Here is a 7,686-nt window from a genome sequence, read left to right on the forward strand (position 1 = left end):
TGTAAATTATTTCTATTTGCACACAATACCAGAATTATTTCAGAACAATGAAAAATTACCAGGGTCAACATTATTAGCCACCTAAAAAACTGACCTCTTTATGGAGCCATAGCACAAACCACTGTTGTGCAACGGTGTGCTTTAACATTGTTATGGTCAAAGCTTGTAAAATCCAGTTAAAAGTTTGCACACAATATAGAAGGATTTGAGCTTGAGAAAGCATCATGCACAAAACAAAAGAAATCGGTTTAGACTTGAGTAGAGTAGTTGATATACAAAGTTATCACAGCATTTCCTGCGTCATGAACTAGAGTGAGAAGCATCATCGAGAAATTCAAAGAGAGCCACACAGTGCAGCACAAGCCTGTCAGAGGCAGGAAGTGAAAGATTTCGAAGACTCTGGAAAGAAAATTGAGGTATGCTAAAAACAACCTGAGGAAAGATTACTCATACTGGAAGCTCGTTCTTTGGTCAGAGCTTTGGTTTGGCCACAGAGATGCACTCAGAAAAAAAGACATTGAGTGGTTGTTACTTTTACAAGAGTCTAACTTGTAATTTGAACAAAAAAATCAAATGTTTCTATAGTGAATGTAATTAAATCTTTTATGATCTGCATGAAATTTAACAACTTAATTTGTTCTTGTGGAGATGACATGATGCAATAGTGGTTAGTTGCCTGGACTCGAGAAATTCACAAGATGACATGAGATTTCAAACCCCAGGAAATCACTGGGGTTATAAGAGGCAGAAAAGCACATGCACACTTGTCTGCTATTAGTATTTATTATGGTTTAACCTGTCAAAAACAAAAATCTAAAGAAAATTCTGTAGCAAGCTTTGTCGTCATCGCTTTCCTACTGTTTTTAAAGTATGGATTGACAGCTTGCTGGTGCACTTTCTGTGTGGAGTTTGCATGTTCTCTGCATGTCTGCCTGGGTTCTCTCCTGGTACTACGACTTCCTCCCACAGTCCAAAGACATGCAGTTAGTGAGGTTAGGTTAATTGGTAACTCTAAATTACCCATAAGTGTGAATGTGAGTGCAAATGGTTGTCTGTCTCTCTGTGTTAGCCCTGCAATAGACTGGGAACTTGTCCAGGGTGTACCACACCTCTCACCTTATGACATCTGGGAGAGTGTCCAGTCCACCCCGTAAGATGGATGGAGTAACCAGTGGAGTAACACTGGAACTGGGAATCTTGTCAAGCCCCCAAAAGTTGATTCTGTTCATGTGGATGTAGCGTTTTCAGTGGGAGAAACATTTCGTCACTCATCCAAGTGACTTCTTCAGTCTCAGCCGACTGCAGGTTTCCCCAATCTTATAAACAGGGAGGAACGCTGGTTTGAGCGGGGAGTCAAGGAGGCCATTTACCTGAAAGGGGAAAGACCATCTCTGAACTGAGGAGGGAGCCTAAGGGTACATCTTTTGCCATTTTGCAATGCTGTGATTGCAGCCATTCCCCAACTCTCTGTGAATGGTACTCATGGCCATTGATCAGTGGGCTTTGATCAGTGGTTGTTGATCAGTGGTCATGAGAATCTGCATATTAATCATCAAGGAACTGACCTTCCAGCCCATTGCTCCTTCAGTGGGCTGGTTTCTGTCATTATGCAAATGTACTGTTTATAAGATTGGGGTGACGAAATGTTTCTCCCACTGAAAATGCTACGTCCAGATGAACAGAATCAACCTTTAGGGATTTACTTACCTGGATGATTGAGTATGCACCAAAATCTTGTCAAGGCAGAAGGAGTCATGAAGAAACAGGGAAGTGAAGATTTTGAAAGAAAACCTCCAGCAGTCAGCAGCAAGACTGGCTTGAAAGACATTTTCTTTGTCTTTCAATGCGACAGTGACTCAAAAGATACATCATTCCTGGTGAAGAACTACCTCAAGGATCCAAAATGAATGTTATTGACTGGACGTAGGTAGCACAACTTGACTGGGAAAAAAAACAGTATTCACAAAGAACTATTGGCAAAAACTTTGCATATCTCATCATAGTGTTCACTGTGTTCTTAAAAACTGAGGAAACTGGACAAGATGAGGACAGAAACAAATGAACAGTTCCTGAAAATCATGTTCTTAAGAAACAGGAAAAAATTTGTCCTGACACAGGACCGGATAAATATATCTGACCCTTCAGTTGTTTGCTGAAGCCTCATCAGAAATGGTCTCAAAGGAAGGATGGCTGTCAAGAAGCCATTCTTAAGGGGAACAGGGCAAGAAGCTGTAATATGTCAGATTAAACAATAGCTGGAGTAAAAATCATTGGCAACAGGTTTTATAGAGTCATGAATTCAACACACACTGATGACAATTTACCACCAAAATTAAACCAATTTAAACAGTGTGTACGGAGGACGTCGGCAGAGAGGTACAGAAGTGAGTGTCTACTGCCAGCTGTAAATCAATGTGGAGGCTCTGTCATGGTTCAGGCAGTGCTGTTGGGGATGTTGCCAAAATGTATAAAATCATGAACGCAGAAAAGTGCCATCAGATTTCGAACCACCTTACAATATCATCTGGAAAGCAAATGGTTAATTTTCTTCTAACATGGCAATAATCCCAAACACACTGCCAGTGTGGTAAATGCATACCTGGATAGAAAACCATGCAGTGCAACACTATCAGTCATGGACGGGGCTCCCCACAGCCCGGAGATCAACATTACTGAGGATCATCTTGACAGGAAATAGAACAAAAGAAAGTAACCACAGTTTGGTTTATTTTGATAAATGCATTCAAAAGAATTTGAAAAACAGTCTAATAAATTATATCTGCATATATCCAGTTTTATAATTGTCATTCTTGGCGAATGAAAGCTTTCATTTAGGTCAGTTCAGGAGTTTAAACCATACTTGACTACCTGATGTCAAAGAAGCGATTAACATGATTTTCTTTTACACAGTAGGTAAACATAGGTGTAACCGATAACTTTAACAAAGACTCAAGAACCTCTGAAAGGCTTGACAGTGTGACAACAAGCCATATCATCTCACTGAAGCCAAAACAACCGACTTTCGTTTAGCCATCAATCCCTTTATTTGCTCGTTTATTTGCACCTGTTCCTACACTGTGACCTCTGTAACGTCTGTTTAACAATGTGTGCAACTTGTGAGAAAATACACACTTGAAGCCAAAATGTTAAATTATCATTATGGTAACGGAAAGAAAACAAGAAAATAATACAGTCTGTCCTAAAGAAGAAAACCGGTTAAATCAACTTAGAGCAGATGTTATAAAAAAGACAAAATGGGCCTACTGGTCGTTCTGCTCTTAAAAGATTGCAAGTAGCATAACGTTTTGTTACCACTAGAGGTCTCTGTTGCACTGTGTTGCATGTTTCCGACTGAATGCTCTGCATTGCCAAGAGTTTATATTAATTTATACTAACTGATGTTTATGACACTTGTCGCCACATGTATATAATGACATTAGTAATAAAATCCTGGCAGTGTTTTTTTTTTTTTTAATTTTAGATATATCATAACTAGGTTAATATAATAATGGCATTGACAATTTTGACCTTATATTTAAGGTTATGTTAATGATATTTAAAACTATACAGATTTAAAGACTGATTCAGTTCAGTTCAGTTTTATTTTATTTATACAGCACCAAACCACAAGAATAGCTGCATTAAGATCCTTCATACTGTAAGGTAAAGACCCAGTAATACAGTGAAACCCAACAATCAGACAGCTTCCTGTGAGCAAGTACTTGGTGATGGTGGGAAGGAAAAACTCCCTTTTAACAGGATGAAACCTCTGGTAGAACTAGGCTCAGAGAGGGCCATGATAATATATTATAGTTACATAGATAATACTAATTTTACCTTTTGACCTGGTTCCCAACATTGAAATATATATATATATATATATATATATATATATATATATATATATATATATATATATATATATATATATATATATATATATATATATATATATATATATATATATATATACTATCTAAATTTAACAGTAGGCTCTTTTTTTTTAGAACACTAGACCATATAGATCTATGCAGCGACGTCTTTCTGTAGACAGTCTGGACAACAATGAAGAGTAGGAACTGCAGGTTCTTTGGCCCCCATTAATCTGAGCAGCCCATCAGTCCCTGCAGCGCCACAGCAAAGACTCCTGCCCTTGGTGAGAAACAGTGAGCTTCCTGTGTTTGTGTGAAATTTCCTACTCATGAAGTACTTCAGCACCTCATTGTGAGGCTCTGCGCACATGACTCTGCTATTACTTGCACAATGATTAAAGAAAAACATGCAAGCATGCATCATACATTTTCCTTGCCCAAAGAGGTATAAACACAATACAGTCAACTCGTCATGGATATATTACTGTGCAGCACAGCAATAATTAGGAGAAAGGAGAGGTCTGAAAGAAAAATGAGATGAAGGTGAGAGGGCAGAATGTGGAAGGAAATGGGTAAAGATCAGCCACAACAATGGGAAAATAAAGTTGAATCGTCCATAAATTTACTGTACTATTAAAATCATGGAATTTCACTCTCAGTGGGAGAAAGTGGTTGCCATGACGTGCACTTGAGTTCCTGGTAATTTACACCAGGAAAGGTTAGCCTTTTTGGTTTTTGGTTTATTTCTATGCCAGCAAAATTTTGAGCCATTGCAGGGTAAAGCAATTAAAATGCCTGTCAAGCTATTTCAGGCGTGCTAATGTCACTGCTTGCCTTAGCTGGCCTTGCTAGAACACACATTTGACATTGATACATCACACAAACACTCATTCAAACACACGCACACACACACACACAGAGGAATGCATGACAGAAAGAAGAAAAAAAAGCAGAGCATTAAGTCTTTATTCAGGGATTTGAAAAAAAAAGGTTTTGATTTTTTTGACACTGAGTTACTCCCGAGAGAGAAATCTATCAACATTAACAACTGTGATCAGATTAGGTGTGTGCAGATGAAGGATTTAGATAAGAGCAAGTGTGTGAGGCCAGCACAGAGCTCTCAAACGGAGATGGCCGGTCTTAATGGGCTGGGGTCTTATCAGAGGAATCTAACGAGCTCCCTGAAGTTCACCTCTGTTTAACCACGTGCTTTTGAATGACACTTATACGGCTCAGTGATGTGCTCTGGCACGAGAACCATTCACTTTCACCAGAGTGAGCATCATGGGAAATAAGTTTGTGACACAGAGAAGGGGGGGGGGGATTAAATTAATATTCATTAAATCCCTGAGGATTCTACTAGAAACGGAAGATTATAAGAAAATAAATATGAGGAATATTGGACTTTTGGGGACTTTTTGCCAACACTTTGAATAGAACGGATACAACACCTCATATAGAAAATATGAAACCAGCTGTCAGCTTAGAAAACAAGAGTAAACCGCTCGCGTGCCTCTCTCTTACCAGCACACCTAACTCTCAGAAACTTGTGTTTCAACAGGAGGATTGTGTGCCACACTATTTCTTGCAAATTCCAGCGACAGTGACTTCCTGAAATCTTGTTGCCACTGTGCGTTTTGATTTAGGAATGTGTGTCTGTGTGTCAAAAGCTTACAGCCTCCCACCCTTCACAGCTGTGCCTGACACAGGCAGATATGCTTATCCTGGTTGAGTGTTAATGCTCTGTGGTCAAGAGGGCAGGGCCGGTTGTGGTTGGATACACCAAATGAGGAGAAGGTGGGTTTAGGGAGGGGGGTGGTGGATATATTTGGCAGACGGTGTGACAAGGTAGTTGGATGTGCAGTGGTGTCCCAGGATTGATGTCTCCGTCATAGAAGGCCCACCCATGTGACACAACCCCCACCCCCAACATCAAACGTGCCGTATTACGTTGATCTATGGAGATGGCTGGGCAGCACTTTCAACCGAGTCAGGCCAGGTCCATCAAAGGATTTATCTCTTCACAAGATTAAAGGAGGCCAAGGCGTCTGCCAAACAAAGACTAACTCTGAGGGTCAGCCTGGGTCCTGAACTGAGAGATTTAAACTGATACAAGCTTCATGTCGTACTAAGAACCAGGAGAACGCTTAAAATCAGACGTATCCTAGCTTATACTCATGATTGTCAGCGATGATTGATACATTAGTAGTTTCTGCATGTACAGCAACACTGTAAACACATTAGCGCATACTTTCTGCCAGACCTTAAGTCAGGCAGGGTTATTCAAATCCTCCTTTATATTTCTGACATGTTCCTGGCATCTTTCAGGATTCCTCAGTAATGAGGAAATCACTTTTTGGGAACATTAAGGTCAATTATTTTTTCCTGTTTCCCTTTTAAATGGTACGCTGGACTCTATGTATGTGAAAATCGGAACCGCCTTTATACAAATTCATGTCACGTCCAGTGACTTGTTCCTGTTGCTTTGACCTTTGCACTCCTTCCTATTAGTCACTTTGTAGTGTTTTTGGGTCTAGGAATGCAGCCTGGTTTCACTGTTTCACTGTTTGGCTGAGACAGTTTGGCTAATCTAACAGATTAAATGCCAAAAACAAACCTGCATATGTAGAAAGTGGTTTCCAGCATGAACATAATTACTGGATTTGTGCCTTGTTCTCATGTTAACGGTCTTCCTCACCTTACTCTTGTGCCCCAGCTGTTCTGCAGTTTGTACTGAATGCAGACATGAAAAAAACAATTTAACTACTTCTCTGTTTTTCTTGGCAAGAATTTCCTTCTTTTGTTTTTCTTTTACACGAGCTTGCTCTTTTTAAGAGTATTAGTGTTTTTGGTCACATAGTTTGCTGTTTTTGGTCTGTCCCACAGTGAAAACACTCATTTATATTCATTTGGAATTCAAGTGGGTGAGAGACAAAGTGGACTGGTAGTGAGATACAATCAGGTACTGGATGACGTGGCTCCTTTCATATTAACGTGTAGGTTTTCAAACGAGCTGAGAGCCCGAACATGAACGAGACGGCCTTAAATCAGGATAAAACATCCTCAGGAATGTAGCTTTGCATACCTTGCAGTTGCTTTCACGTGGGAATATTTGTCTCACTTATAAAATCAGTGGCTGAGAGTGTCTGGTGATGTTAATGGAAGAGCGAGATGAAGGAGAAAGACGACTTTTATTTGAGTTCTTTTGTTCTTGTGGAGCAGCTAATCCATAATAATTATACAGTAGAGGAGAAATGTGACCCGTGCTGACTTCTTTTATGCACTATCATCATTCAGCTGATTCGACTGGCGGCTTGCAAGGCGATGTCTGGTTCACAGCTAACAGTGCTGCTATGCGCTGCGCCGCCAAGCCTCGCCCATAGTAGGAGGAGAGTGCAGGGCAGGGTGAGCACTGTGGAGGAGACTCTGTGCCTGGCACGGAGACACACACACACACACACACACACACACACACACACACACACACACACACACACATGCACACACTAGATAGGTAACCTTGGGAATCACAGCCAAAGCAGAACAGAATGTACATTAAGGAGGGAATTTCTCCTCCCCTTTTCTTCTTATTTCTCTCCCTGCAAAACTCTCTCCTAACTTCACGGTGAGGCCGAAAAGTTCCCCAAATTCTCTTCCTCATTTAGGCAACTTTGTTCCCTCTTGCTTTTTCAGTGGCGCAACCTGCATTGCCTCCATTTTACTGCAGCAATGTTTGCTTCTCAACATCAGGCGCGTTTAAAGGTTGAAGAGCACTACGCCATAATCAAGCCCTCGCCCTGCTGCTCCCTTCCTC

This window comes from Maylandia zebra, linkage group LG18 (assembly GCF_041146795.1).
Source record: "Maylandia zebra isolate NMK-2024a linkage group LG18, Mzebra_GT3a, whole genome shotgun sequence".
NCBI lineage: Eukaryota > Metazoa > Chordata > Actinopteri > Cichliformes > Cichlidae > Maylandia > Maylandia zebra.